Raw genomic sequence first — 15,102 nt, forward strand, 5'->3', positions numbered from 1 at the left:
TGAGTCTATTGCACTGTTGACTATTTACAAAAAGTATTGCACAAGGTATTGTACAGTGAGGTGAAGAGGCACTACAGCTTAGTTGTTCCCCCCTCCTTTGTCCTCCTGTTTCCCCTCCCTCTCCCCTCCAGAGAGGAGTTAAACAGTCTGATGGCGTGTGGGACAAAGGAGTTTTTAAGTCTGTTAGTTCTTGTCTTGGGGAGAAGCAACCTGTCACTGAACAGACTCTTCTGATTGTTTATGGCCGTGTGCAGAGGATGCCTGGCATTGTCCATAATGTCCATCAGTTTCTTTAATGTCCTTTTCTCTGCCACTGTCACCAGAGTGTCCAGCTTCATGCCGACCACAGAGCTAGCCTTCCTGATCAGTTTCTCCAGCCTGGATGAGTCCTTCTTTGCTGTGCTGCTCCCCCAGCACACCACAGCATAGAAAAGTACTCCAGCAACCACCGACTGGTAAAACATCCTCAGGAGCTTCCTGCAGATGTTAAAAGACCTCAGCCTCCTGAGGAAGTACAGTCGGCTTTGGGCTTTTTTATACAGGTGCTCTGTGTTGCATGACCAGTCCAGTTTATTGTCCACCCACAGCCCGAGGTACTTGTACTTGTTGACCACCTCCACCTCCTCCCCCTCTATCTGAACCGGCAGTGGACCTTCTCTGGACCTCCCGAAGTCCACAACCAGTTCCTTAGTCTTTGAGGTGTTGAGTTGCAGGTGGTTTGTGTGACTCCATGCGACAAAGTTCCTCACCAGACTTCTGTACTCCTCTTCCTGATCATCCCAGATACACCCCATGATGGCCGTGTCATCTGCAAACTTCTGAATATGGCATAATTCAGAGTTGTAGCAGAAGTCAGAGGTGTACAGGGTGAAGAGAAGAGGGGACAGCACAGTTCCCTGTGGTGCTCCTGTGCTGCTGACCACAGTGTCAGACGTGATGTCCTTCAGCCTGACGTACTGTGGTCTGTCGGTGAGGTAGTCGGAGATCCAAGCCACCAGGCATGGGTCCACCTCCATCCTGTTCAGTTTTTCCTGAAGCATACAGGGCCGGATGGTATTAAAGGCACTGGAAAAGTCAAGAAACAGTATCCTGACCGTGCCTTTTCCCCCATCCAGGTGTGAGTGGGCTCTGTGTAGGAGGTACAGGATGGCATCCTCCACTCCGACACCCGCCTTATATGCAAACTGTAGTGGGTCCTGGGCATGTTGTACCTGTGGTCGGAGGAAGTTGAGGAAGAGCCGCTCTAGAGTCTTCATAAGATGTGACGTCAGTGCCACCGGTCGGAAGTCATTCAGCTCATTGGGCCGGTTCTTTTTGGGGACCGGGACGATGCAGGATGTCTTCCATAGGGCGGGTATGCATCCAAAGATGTCCTTCTGCACACATACCTTTTCCTCTGATCTCTGGCATCAACATGGCATTTTCACTCAGATAACTGCTACACACTGGATATTTTCTCTTTTTTAGTGCACTCTCCCTGGAGTAAACAAAGCAGAACAGAACAAATCACTAGGTTCTGAAATACTCGGACCAGCCTTTCTGGAACCTTCACCCATGTCACATTCAGAGTCACTTAAATCACCATTATTTGCATTATTATTTAAATCTTGGCAGATTGCCTTGACTATGCTTACATGCCTAAATGCACTGAATTCCTGTCATATAACGAGTATTAACAAGCAGCTGAAAAAGAGACCTAACAAAGCGGCTGGTTAGTATAAACATGAATTTCAGTCTGACTAACAGGTTACAGTATTTTAGAAGTACCACAAACATGCCTGACACTAAAAAGTAAAATGTTGCTAGACAATATTCTTTTGATGAAGTTCTGGAGACCAAATGGCACGTGTTAACCCAGGAGTCTTTACAAGTCCATCCAGCTGTGCATTCCTATGCAGCTGTCCCATGGTATATCATCATCACATGAGAAAAAGCAGAAGCAAATGGAAAGTATTTACTGTAAATGCATTTACTAATTTCATTTCATGCTGCTGTTAGTTTTGAGGCTTTTCTTTACTGAGTCTGTTTTTTTTTTCATTTTGGATCATTCCTAATTATCTTTGCATTCTTTCAAAAGAAATGTGACTACATCTGGGTTCTTTTTTAATAACACATTATTTAAGAAAGGGAATTTTTTCCCTTTTTGCAAGCTAAATTACTGACATTTAATTTGTTTGTGACAGGTCCAACATTTTGAACTTGAAGTTCTCTACTACTTGTATAACATACAAATAACTTACAAATCTAATTTAATACCTCATCTAGCATATTAGCTCATGGATGTGCAGTCCCGTACTTAAAACTATGACCCATGTTTTGTTTTTAAATTTTTTTAAATTATTGTTATTGTTTATGCTTCAGATAATGTGTTAACTTGTACCTAAAACCATTCAGTACCAATCACGATTGTCTTCCTCTAGGCTATCACTGCCCCCATTTAGTACCAAAAATTAGATACAAATCCATCCATAACATTTTGCATCCCCTTTGCTAATCAACTTGTGCTGTTTGGACATTTCTTGATTTTTACTGTAATATCAGGTCTTATACCTGTATTTACATGCTCAGCTTGGTAGGTGTGACCTAAAGCTACTAAGAAAGAAGCGGAGGAGTGAAAGAACTGGACTCAAAATGCACAGGACAGGAAGATGGGGAGCCTGAGCATGGAGTGTAATGTAGCATGCTCGCTGAATCTAGATCACTGAACACACCAGTGTTTCTTGTAGCAGTGATGAATACTGTGATTTGGCTTAAATGCATCCGTCCCAGTTATGGTAGCATTGCTTTCACAGTGCTAATGCTACAAGTTACTGGGTTGGAGAGGTGGGTATTTAGTCTATCCTTTGAGACAAGATAAATTATTCAATAAGCTACACTTTGGGGAAAAAAACATGGATAAGAAGTAGAAATGGTCTTCCCTCGGGAAGGGAAACCAGAAAATTCTGTTAGAAATAAATACCCAACCAAATCAATGTAACATGTAATGTATAATTAAGCACAAGATTCAACCATGATGTAATAGCGCTATCAAAATGAACTGTGGTTCTATCCATCAATGTGTTTTATTCTAATTAGTCATAGAAGTAAAATCTTAGCCCAAACCCTCCCTAGCATAACCATGCCCCTGTACTGAGGAAGTGATCATGTATGTATGAGTATGCGTAATACAAAAAGGGACAACGCTTTAACAATTGCCCTTGGCAATTAATTAAGCATAAAACCCTTCAGAATGCTTCTTATTATCAGAATATTTCTTTGGTTTATCACTGGGTTTATTATATTTCAGAAGGAATTTCGCCTCTGGAAATTGAGGCATGTCCTAAAATTGAACTCTTCAATATAAATTTCACAGCTATTTTAAAAACTGGTGATCGGTGACTAGACAACTGAGAAAATGAGCCTTATGAATCAATGGAAAAACAGCTGTGACATTTACTATGGTTTCAGAAATTACACATTTATCTAGTGGCAACTGTTGGATAAATATAACCATAACCATAAAAATAACAGCTACATGCATTCGCAGCAAGAAAGTGCTTCAGTAAAATCAGCTCAAAATCAAAACGCAACTATATGCAAATACCCCCCACCCCATACTGTATTACCTGTGTTTAAAGAAATAGACCAAAAATGAATAGAACAGGAAGATGGGGACCCCAGCATGGACTGTTGAACTAAATTTGTTCAACCGTGTTAAAATACAAGGTAGAAAAGATCTCTGGGCATGAAACGTTTGAAAAAGTGGGATCCTGTACCTTTGTCCTACTAACAGATTCACCATCGAGAGGGTGCAATATGTCACTGAGGATCTCTCAAACCTCAAACTCACAAAGTTGTGTTCTACTGTCCTGTTGCTCATCTGCACTCATACTGGCCATATGTGCAGTTTTATTGAAATTGTATTAAACAGACACTTAAAAACATTGGCCACACTACAAAAAGTAGAAAAAATCCTTCACAAATAAGCAATCAAAAACTACCAGTGTGCTTCTATACACATCAAACTGTCTCCCAATTATTTGTACTCATTCAAAACCCCAACACAGCCACTGCTAACAGTGACCTGTAGGTATGTCTAAAACTAGCATAACACCAGGTAACAAATCTATTCAGATAGGCACATTATGTCATTAAGAAAATTACTATTAAAAACATTAGATAAGATTGTACAGAAAAGGAATGGGGCCACCCATATGCGTTGAATGAACTCTTTTCAGAAATTGTAACCTGTAATTTGACGTTAATCCCAGAATTGTCACTTTTTTTCAGAATTCTGTAATATTTATAATTTTCCCCTTGGAATCCTGAATATAAAAAAAGTCTCAAAACTAAAGGAAAAAAGTTAGAATTAGGCGTTAGCCCTACATGGTTTAGAGTAAGAGCACTCCCCTTTGAATGGGGCTGAAAAATCCAGAAGCATAGCTACTTCAAGGATTGAGGCTATTGGATAAACTCGGTTTCTGTGGAGGCGGGTCTAACACCAACGAGGAAGTAAAGTGTGCCCATACTGCTTCTGGAGGAGCTCCACATCTGATGCGTACAGGCAACATGGAGAGGTGTGTGATATGATTTGCATAGAAAACTTTTTGAAAGTGCCCTTTTAAAGGCGCTGTTAGTAATTTCAGGCGTATATAAATTATCACATATTTGGAATTAATGTGTGTACATTTCATCGTCAAATCCACCTGTGTCGACATCTCTGTGATATAAGCAAAAATGAATCTGAATTACCTACAGTATCGCAAAAATCGTGTTTGTTTGTTTTTTACCAAACACGAGCGCCGGTATGAATCTTCAGAATTCAATCAGCAGCACCCACATCTCAGAAAGCATCCACCTGTGAACGTGTGGCGCTCCATGAATATATTAAGCAGACCTGAACAGACATCATGCTGTCTTTCTGAGACAAGGTGAATAAATCCAGGATTTTTTCCCCCCTAACCTGGAGGTCTACAGGGCAGGGTGGCTGGATAAAAGTGGGCTACACAGCCTACTTGATTGTAACACAAGGGTCCCTACACAGAATTAAATACGCTCCATTGGAGATGAGTACGCGTCTTGTCCCCGCCCCCCGAAAAGGCACAGCATCCATCCTCATGGGCTCACACGCTGCGTGATCCACATCACAAACCGAGAGCGGACGCTTTGCCCAGCCGATGGAGTAGTAGTAGCGGTAGTAGCGTGGGTGCAGTTCACGGCTTCCCCCTTTCCCCCCCACCCACATTCTTCACCTTCTTCTTTAATGGAGTCACATTTTATGTGGAATATTTCTCCATCTCATCGCGGTAAGTGTTTGCGTTGCCCGCAGATGCTGTGGGGAAGAAATGAGAGGAAACGGGACTGTGCAGCTATTGTCTGTTGCTGGGGCAAGTTCGGACCTTAATCAAGTCAAAGCGCTGGAGTCCTCTTCAATGAAAAAGGCTTTCTGTGTGGGTTCAGTGAGAATGCGTGGAAAATAATGGCTTTAAAGCTCGCACAGAATCGATATCGGTATTTAGACACCTGTCTCTGCCAGCAGCAACAGTGACCTCCCTGTGGCGCTTTACGCTCACACAGATATGATTTTTATTTTGTTTTTGGCGATTATTTTCATCTGCTTCTGTATTGTGTATCCGTTAACAACAAGCGGAGGTTTGTGCAAATGTGTCGCCTCTGTTGCTGAGCAAAATTGTGTTTTCGGTCCAGCTAAAAAATAAAAAAATAAAAAATTGGCCCATCTCCCCGCCCCCCCCCCCCAAATCGGAGACTGCCTAGTCCACAGCCCTCCCAGACACGCACGGCGCAGTAGATGCCTTTCTGATGAATGACTGAAATCCCGTGGTTGGTAGAAGATGTGTGATGGTGTATAGGGGGTAACCGCGAAATCAGCGTGTGTGTGTCCGCAGGTATCGTTTCTCTCTTATTCTGAAATGGATGTATAGCCTCGGCCTCAGATTCAGAAAGAATTGTGTACAACAATACTTAGATTAACCTATTTTTCTAAAGTGATGACATAGTAAGAATGCAAACGTTTATGGGGTAAGGCGTGTTTAACCCTTATAAATTTGTAAGCGTTTATCTACTGTCCTTTTTAAAGCTTTTTTTTGTTTCATTGGGTCAAAATGCTCGAGGATTGTTTTTTAATATGAGGTGTGTAAAGTATTGTGATCAATTAATACAAAGTATTAAAAAATCTGGTGTCATTAACTATAAAATGATACATTTCCCAGCTCAGGAGCACAGTCGGTAAATAGTGCCCAGGTGCTTAGAAGTCATTTCTTTCCTCATATGCTGTTGAAGAAATGCTGTTTGTGTGAGTCGTGCACATTAATTGCATTTGCTGTCTGCTTCCATTTCTAGTAATGGGCAAATATTGTCTTTACAGAAGTTGTATGCATGTTGCCATGTGTGTTAAATCTTCCACGTGTCTCTTGGCTGAACACTTGGAATAAGATGGGATAACGTGACCCGCCCAGTGAGGCAGATTTCTAGTTAGTATTTGTAGCTGGAACCTGTGAATTTCTCTGCCTTCCTCTTTGTGTGTGCGTGTCTGTATTTTACAGGTGTATTCATGCTCGTCCTTGTTGCATAGTGAGGATTTATATCATGCAGCAGACAGATGGCATGTGGCTGGGCATCAGGGGAGCATTTCTTTGGCTTTCAGCAGAATACAAGACTCCTCTTGGCACATGCAATTCCTTATTGGCACAAGTATGCATTTACATGAGTGTGTCGATATATCACACTACGTAGTACATGTAAACATCGCCTGCACTCAGGAAGGCTTGTGTAGGAGGTCTCACTCTACACAGCAAAGGCCATAGTTTTGGGTTTGTGTGTGTCTGTGTGTGTGTTTTGCCTTTCCATGAAATGTAGTAATATGACAGGCTGAGGTCACAATGACGTCATATGCCTGGCAATGACATACTGTAACTATACTTCATGACTACTGGGTCATGAAGTTGAAACCTCATTAGGGTGTGTGGTTGCTCCCATAAAAATGTGCAGTTAAGGTCACATTTCTTTATTGATATGATCATTTTAGTTTTAACAGCACAGTGACACTTTCTGTGGGCCTCTGCAGTTAACATATTCAGCATATACTAGCACCATTTACGTTAACGATTTGTCCCATTTTTCTTTAACATTGTTCTTAGATTTAAAGAAAAAAACAGCAGTGAGTATTACACCGAGCTATTTATAGACTTTGCCTTTTATATGGTTTACTCTTGGCTATATACATTGCAGGATGCACTGCAGTCCTCCTTGAACCTTATAATAAAAATGCACTTGTCAAGACTTTGCAATTATTTGCCACTTCATTAGGTACAGCATTCCAGTACTTGCCTTAAGAGCTGTCTTAGTTCTTTGTGGACAGATTTCATGAGATGGTGGAAACATTCCTTTGAGATTTTGGTCTGTACTGATGTGATAGCATCACAGAGTTGCTGCAGATTTGTTTGCTGCACATCCATAATATGAATCTCCTGTTCCACCACATCTCAAAGGTGCTCCGTTGGATTGAGATCTTTCTTTTTTCTAGCTGTGAGGACAGGCACGCAGTGTGGTCTTCTGCTCCCTATCTGCTGTGCATTCAGAGAGGCTCTTCTGCATCTGATAGGAAGGCAACGGGAAGTTGCCTTCCTATCAGCTCAAAGCAGACTGGGCATTCTCCTCTGAACACTGGCATCAACAAGAGAGAACTGTGGCTTACTGGCTATACATTTTCTCTTTTTTGGACCATGCTCTGTAAATAGAGATCATTGTGAGGGAAAATCCCTGTTCTGAGATTCTTAGACCAGCCGGTCTGGCAGGATCAGCCATGCTGTGTTTAAAGTCACTTAAATTGTCTTTCTTCCCCATTAATATGCAGATTTTCAGCAGGTCACCTTGCACATGTCTACATGACCAAATGCACTGAGTTGTTGCCATGCTATTGGTCGATATATTAGAGATGTTTGCTTTAACAAGTAGTTGAACAGGTGCACCTAACAAAGTAGTGATTGAGATATACTAGCAGGGAAGCACTGCATCCCTGCTTCTGCATGACCCAAGACTCTATAGCTAAAATGTGCTTGTCTTATCATCCTTAATCTCCAGATGAAATACTCAGAGATCTGCCTGGAGCAGAGTAAAGCATCTCGTGAGATTTATGAAAATTAAATTATGCTCTAGTGCATCATTTCGTCCTCACATAAGTAAGTGATAAATCAAAATAAAAATGTGAAATTCAATATACATCCTTACCCGTGAGCTGTCTCAGCAACACTGGATATCTAAGTTAACACTTTTGCCTCTTTTATTCCTTTTTATGAAGTCATGTAAATTCAGGCTGAACTTGAACTATTTTTACTGCTCTTTGTGGAAACAAATACACTAAGCTCTAATACGGCACTTAATAAATATAGTGTCAGCGTGACAGGCTTCATGTGGTCCTAATGTGTTATAAATAGAAATAATTGCAAGGAAACTCCAGCAAATGACCTGTTTAAAAAAGAAATGCAGAAATAAAAATCAGTAATGCAGTGAAGCTGCTGAAACCGGTGACCTCTGAACTCATGTCTGATATCCAGCACCACTTTTACTCCCACACTAGAGACTCATTATTGATCACATGCAGTCACACACACACATGTATACATGCAGGCTGCCTCACACACATACTCATCCTGAGCTTTGCTGTCTGCTCTTTGATTACCACTACATGTGGGGGCTGGTGTTATTAGTGCTGTGAGGGTATTTTCATTGGGCAGTATATCTGTCACTGTGATGTCTCTGGGGAATGAGTTGCCCCAAGGGTGAGATAAGGTCTGCTGCTGGAGTTGAGAGTGCTTTCCCATATCTAAGAAGACTGATATGTGCAGCTGATAAGGTTTGGTGTGCATTTGTGAGAATTTCCACTTCCAGCACAGCCAGATCAAAAACGAGCTTGTCTTTAAACTTCTGGCTCCTTAGCACAGTGTTAGCGTGATTATCGAACTACATCGATGTGCAGCTTATTTTTCTGTTGCATTCACAGGCATCACATGTTGTCTCCCGGGCATCTCTCACCTCAGTCGTGTGGATCATGTCCTGCTGTGTGCTATGTGTAAGGAAGGAAAGCAGTGAAAAATATCTCGACCCCATTCTCCTTAAACTGTCGTTCATGCATGAAAGCAGCTTCAGTGAGGGATAGTTAGCAATAACGCTGGCAATACTACATGAATATTTCCCCTTGTTTTGCCACAAGCTAGACAGTTGTGCACCAGATAATGCGGTTAAATATATATTTGCAAGAGAGATTATTAAAAATTACCCAAAAAGTGAGAAGGTGAATATGAGCTAATAGAAAAATGCTTGATGATGCAGCATGGTACTTCACAATATTAAGAAGAAATCTGTGACTGTTACAAAAGGGCTCACTTAGATGAAACTACATCTGTAGCTAAGATGCATGTGTGTTAGTTCAAATGATTTAAACTTGAATGAAAAATGCATTTTAAATGGGCCTACATGACTCAGCAATACCTCATAAGTACAGATAATAGAAATTCGGAGGGAACAACTGCGTAATACCGGTGTTGCAAATAAACTGTAAGATTATAATTATACTAATGTTATTCTAGAATTGGAAGCATTCTAATTTATGTAAGTAAATATTTAGAGAAAAAATAGTTTAATAACATTATGACACGTTAATTAGGTGTTAAATGGAACAGGCAAAATGTTTAGTTAGACATTGGAGGGTCATTGTTTAGTCATTATATTTTGGATATAAAGTTATTTGAGTTTGTTGGGAGCCACAGTGTAGAAGTAGTTACAACAATTTCAGAGAGAGAGTTATTTGTTTGGAAAAGTCAATGTCAAACACTCTAAATAGAGAGATGCTACTAGAAATATTAGAGGAGAAAGGGAATGATGTGATCCTTTAAATGGACCTCCAGAGTTCATTGATGAATCAATAGCAGAGCTAGTTTGTTCGGCATTTTTGTAACCAGAACTGTCAGTATGAGGATGGTGACCTACTCAGTTAATTGATTTTAAGATATTGTTTATTACTTTTAATGCACTTCATGGCCTGGTTTCAAAATATATATTCTCAAATTGCTGTTTCCGTGCTAACCACAGTGCAGCCTGAGATCAGCCAGAAACCTGGTGACCCACCTCATGCTTAAAGACAAATCATCTGAGCGTTTGCTGTGTGGAATGACCTGCGTTAGGAATTGTGACTCACCTCATCTGTGTGTTTTTTTTTTTTTTTAAATTACAGGGAGTGCAGAATTATTAGGCAAGTTGTATTTCTGAGGAATAATTTTATTATTGAACAACAACCATGTTCTCAATGAACCCAAAAAACTCATTAATATCAAAGCTGAACGTTTTTGGAAGTAGTTTTTAGTTTGTTTTTAGTTTTAGCTATTTTAGGGGGATATCTGTGTGTGCAGGTGACTATTACTGTGCATAATTATTAGGCAACTTAACAAAAAACAAATATATACCCATTTCAATTATTTATTTTTACCAGTGAAACCAATATAACATCTCCACATTCACAAATATACATTTCTGACATTCAAAAACAAAACAAAAACAAATCAGCGACCAATATAGCCACCTTTCTTTGCAAGGACACTCAAAAGCCTGCCATCCATGGATTCTGTCAGTGTTTTGATCTGTTCACCATCAACATTGCGTGCAGCAGCAACCACAGCCTCCCAGACACTGTTCAGAGAGGTGTACTGTTTTCCCTCCTTGTAAATCTTACATTTGATGATGGACCACAGGTTCTCAATGGGGTTCAGATCAGGTGAACAAGGAGGCCATGTCATTAGTTTTTCTTCTTTTATACCCTTTCTTACCAGCCACGCTGTGGAGTACTTGGACGCGTGTGATGGAGCATTGTCCTGCATGAAAATCATGTTTTTCTTGAAGGATGCAGACTTCTTCCTGTACCACTGCTTGAAGAAGGTGTCTTCCAGAAACTGGCAGTAGGACTGGGAGTTGAGCTTGACTCCATCCTCAACCCGAAAAAGCCCCACAAGCTCATCTTTGATGATACCAGCCCAAACCAGTACTCCACCTCCACCTTGCTGGCGTCTGAGTGGGACTGGAGCTCTCTGCCCTTTACCAATCCAGCCACGGGCCCATCCATCTGGCCCATCAAGACTCCCTCTCATTTCATCAGTCCATAAAACCTTAGAAAAACCAGTCTTGAGATATTTCTTGGCCCAGTCTTGACGTTTCAGCTTGTGTGTCTTGTTCAGTGGTGGTCGTCTTTCAGCCTTTCTTACCTTGGCCATGTCTCTGAGTATTGCACACCTTGTGCTTTTGGGCACTCCAGTGATGTTGCAGCTCTGAAATATGGCCAAACTGGTGGCAAGTGGCATCTTGGCAGCTGCACGCTTGACTTTTCTCAGTTCATGGGCAGTTATTTTGCGCCTTAGTTTTTCCACACGCTTCTTGTTGACTATTTTGAATGAAACGCTTGATTGTTCGATGATCACGCTTCAGAAGCTTTGCAATTTTGAGACTGCTGCATCCCTCTGCAAGATATCTCACTATTTTTGACTTTTCTGAGCCTGTCAAGTCCTTCTTTTGACCCATTTTGCCAAAGGAAAGGACGTTGCCTAATAATTATGCACACCTGATATAGGGTGTTGATGTCATTAGACCACACCCCTTCTCATTACAGAGATGCACATCACCTAATATGCTTAATTGGTAGTAGGCTTTCGAGCCTATACAGCTTGGAGTAAGACAACATGCATGAAGAGGATGATGTGGACAAAATACTCATTTGCCTAATAATTCTGCACTCCCTGTAGTTTAGGTAAATTTCCTGTATCAATTTGCTCACTTTAGTTTAGATTTTGTGTTTGAAAATTTTTCATTGTAGCATCACAGTAAGTATGACAAAACAAGATTTTTTTTGAAGGCAGTTGACAGTCGTGAAGACATCCTACGTATCAATAAACATTTCCATCAGAGCCTTAGGTTTATTTATTTCCAAAAGTAGTTTTAGTTAACTTGACACATGCTGTAACAGGGCACATTAAAAAGGCAGTTTTGAGTACTTAGGCAGGTGATTCTATGTCTGTTTTTTCTGTCTGTCTGCAGACAGATGTTGTATCATCACAAATACAAAAGATATAGATATGAAATTAAAGGCTGACTTTGAAAGTGAGTGTTGTCTGACCCATGCATACCAAATAAAGAGTGCCTAAAATACCCCCAAAGGTTCCAAATGTACTTTTTGATGTACTTTGTCTGCTATATAAATGTAAAACTGTATTTTTGAAGATTTTTTCCTAGTAACTGCTTTGATCCTTTGCTCATACCGAGGCTGCTGGCTTGTGGTTCACTCTGAGCACATGATGGCTTAAGCTTTAGCTGTTTTTGCGTTGGTAGTTTATTTGCAAACATTTTAGTGGTTCCCCCTACTCATTACCTTCCATGCTAATGAATGCATGTGGCTGTGAGTGTGGGCATGGCTGTTTGCCTGTGCTGCTGTTAGTATTTTGTACATGCATGAAACGGACTGGCTCATCATCGCCATAATGCTCATATGGCATTACGGCTCATAATACACAAGCCTGACTAGTCTCAGCCAAGAATGCTGGAAATTGGCTGACTCAGTTCTCTAGACGGTCAATCCGCACATCTCTGTGCATCTTATTTTGGTTTTTTATTGAATTCAAAATTATTGGTAGAAAGATTTTCACTAACACAGCCATATTTTAGGCCACTGGTGTACTTGAGCCCCAACCAAAATGGATAAACATTACCTGATGAATTTAAAGATCACTTTTAAAGTTTCAAACAGGAAAGAGTTTTTCCTCTTGATCTAAACAGTGCCTCATGATGCTGCAGTTTGTGGACTTTTGAACTGTTTTATCTTTTAGTGTTGATTGGGGGTTCGGAAAGTCCTCAGCAAAGGTCTGAATTATAAAGGATTAAACTGGATATTACTGAATATTTACCACCTACTCTAAAACCAGCTCTGCCTATTCACATGCTGTATCCTTATTTGATGCATGATCAAAGTTGATTGCAGATATCCAATGCTGTTTTAGCACTCATAATCTTTTTAGGGTATGTAGTTTTCAAACAAAATGATACAAGGATAATGAGAAGCCACTGTAGCATGATCGTGTTGAAATATTAAGAAATCTCTGAGGGGAAAGACTCCCTTATCTCCAGCTGGGTCTAGGGGACATTGCTGTGATGATTCTGGTGGCTGTTATGGAAAAATAGCTCAATACTCAGGGATGAAGAGCTTGTTTGATCTAAATATAGATGTAAATCTGGAGATGTTACAAGGCAGTGCGAGAAATACTTGCACAATGCCACTGAGCACATGGCTTTAGAAAACATGGAAACCTCGGGGGGAAATGCATTCAAAAAAAAAATTTAAAAAAAAAAAAAAAAGGAAATGCATTCCCCAAGTTATATGCAAATTACATTGAAGCATTTGCATTTGTTTGCTAACGAAATTAGACGATATTTACCGTATTTCCCGGACTACAAAGCGCACCTGAATATTAGCCGCACAAGCTAAAATCAGGGGAAAATCCTGTTTTGTACATACATTAGCCGCACCTGACTAAAAGCCGCAGGTGTTTCAATGTTGACTCATCATATGTAAGAGAATATGCACAAAGGGAATTGTCAGGAAAGAGATGGCTGTTTGGAGACACACCCCTTTTATTAATATTTTGAAAAACAAGTTATGGGTACATATTTGCACATGTAGTACATAACAATAACCTACAGCACACCAGAACAATAGATTCGGCCTACCTTTTAGGCTCAGGTGCAGTGACACAGCTTTAACAAGAAGAAAAGTCAGTCATTCACCATCTTTCTCTTCTTCCTACGCACTAAAACCACCAAAGTCCTCTTCTCCAGTGTCGGATATGAACAGGTTCAGGATGGCTTCGTCATCCACTCTCCGCTTCTCTCCTTCGTTGTCACTTTCAAAACCAAAGAAATCCTCGTTGTCAGTGTCAGAGTCGAACACCCTCAGAAGGGCCGTGGCGGTGTCCTCCTCTCCATCATGCAGCAGTCCAGCCCTTAGAAATCCGTTGGTGATCGTGGATGTTTTCACACTTTTCCACGCTGTCAGAATCCACCGGTGGAGTTGAGCATAACTTGCTTTTCGCAAGTTTATCGCCGCACATCATCCACGCCTCCCGCTGAATGCGTAGCGCTACTTTGAAGTTTGTTTTTCGCGCTACTTCGTACGGCACTACGTTGCCTGGCGGACGGACGTGTGACTAACATACCACTCTTGAACCCCGATCCTTCCGCCAGGCAACGTAGTGCCGTACAACAGCGGAACAAACAAAACAAATCGTCTTACGATATCACAAAAATCATGGAAAATCCATAGAAAAGCCGCACCTGACTAAAAGCCGCAGGGTTCAAAGCTGGTGCAAAAAGTAGCGGCTTATAGCCCGACAATTACGGTACTCCATACAGTTCTGGTAATTTTAAATATATAAGGAACTCTGGTTTAGCCTCAAGTTAGTCAAATGTGATTATATTAAGAGGGAATCTCAAATTTAAAACTCAATATATTATCTTGGCATTTATTTAGATTGTTCTCATAATAAATAAGTAGGAGATAATTAAACCTTTAATTATAATTTTCATTTTTCTCCAGTGCAGAAATGAGAATTCAGACATGTGACATTGTCACATAATGGCTGCAGCAATGAACTAAAATGAGCTACAGGAACAAGTGCCACTTTGCTTAATGAGAAAAAAGACGTGGGGGTGACGCTCAGGTCAGCGGTTGAATAAATGTACAGAAATTTTTTTTAAAAACTTTAAAAAAACTGTTTCTTGAGTGTGTTGCCAGTTGGTAACATCTGAGGGAAACGAACTTAGTGTTTTCCCTGCTGCTTGTTCATGCTTAGCTTTGCTTCATCGCTTTCTTTAAAGTCTCTCTCTAGGGGAATCTTTTGAGTATTACATTACCAAAAAATGTTCCTGATCTTCTGGCATGCAGTTCTTTTTACATTTATGAATTAAAATGTGAGCTGATTATCTAATAGGAAGAGCTGCACATTTGACAAATTATTTTGTAATAGTTTTCATATTTTTTCATCTAATTGCACAAGTAAAATGTTTAGTTTCATT

General features: G+C 40.6%; 1 protein-coding gene across 4 annotated transcripts in view; it reads left to right on the top strand.

Moving 5' to 3' along the window:
- Nucleotides 1-4,512: 4,512 nt before the first annotated feature.
- plppr1 (phospholipid phosphatase related 1) overlaps nt 4,513-15,102 on the top strand; it is a 64,550-nt gene continuing 53,960 nt past the window's right edge. The window contains exon 1 of one of the 4 annotated variants that reach the window (XM_080874872.1): nt 4,513-4,556. The gene's annotated coding sequence lies outside the window, so the exon portion shown is untranslated. Of the gene's footprint in view, nt 4,557-5,108; nt 5,286-5,787; nt 5,886-15,102 lie in introns of those variants that run through there. The other 3 variants (XM_080874874.1, XM_080874871.1, XM_080874873.1) reach the window with 3 other exon arrangements.

This window comes from Rhamphochromis sp. 'chilingali' (genome assembly GCF_963969265.1).
Source record: "Rhamphochromis sp. 'chilingali' genome assembly, chromosome: 2".
NCBI classification, from domain to species: Eukaryota; Metazoa; Chordata; class Actinopteri; order Cichliformes; family Cichlidae; genus Rhamphochromis; species Rhamphochromis sp. 'chilingali'.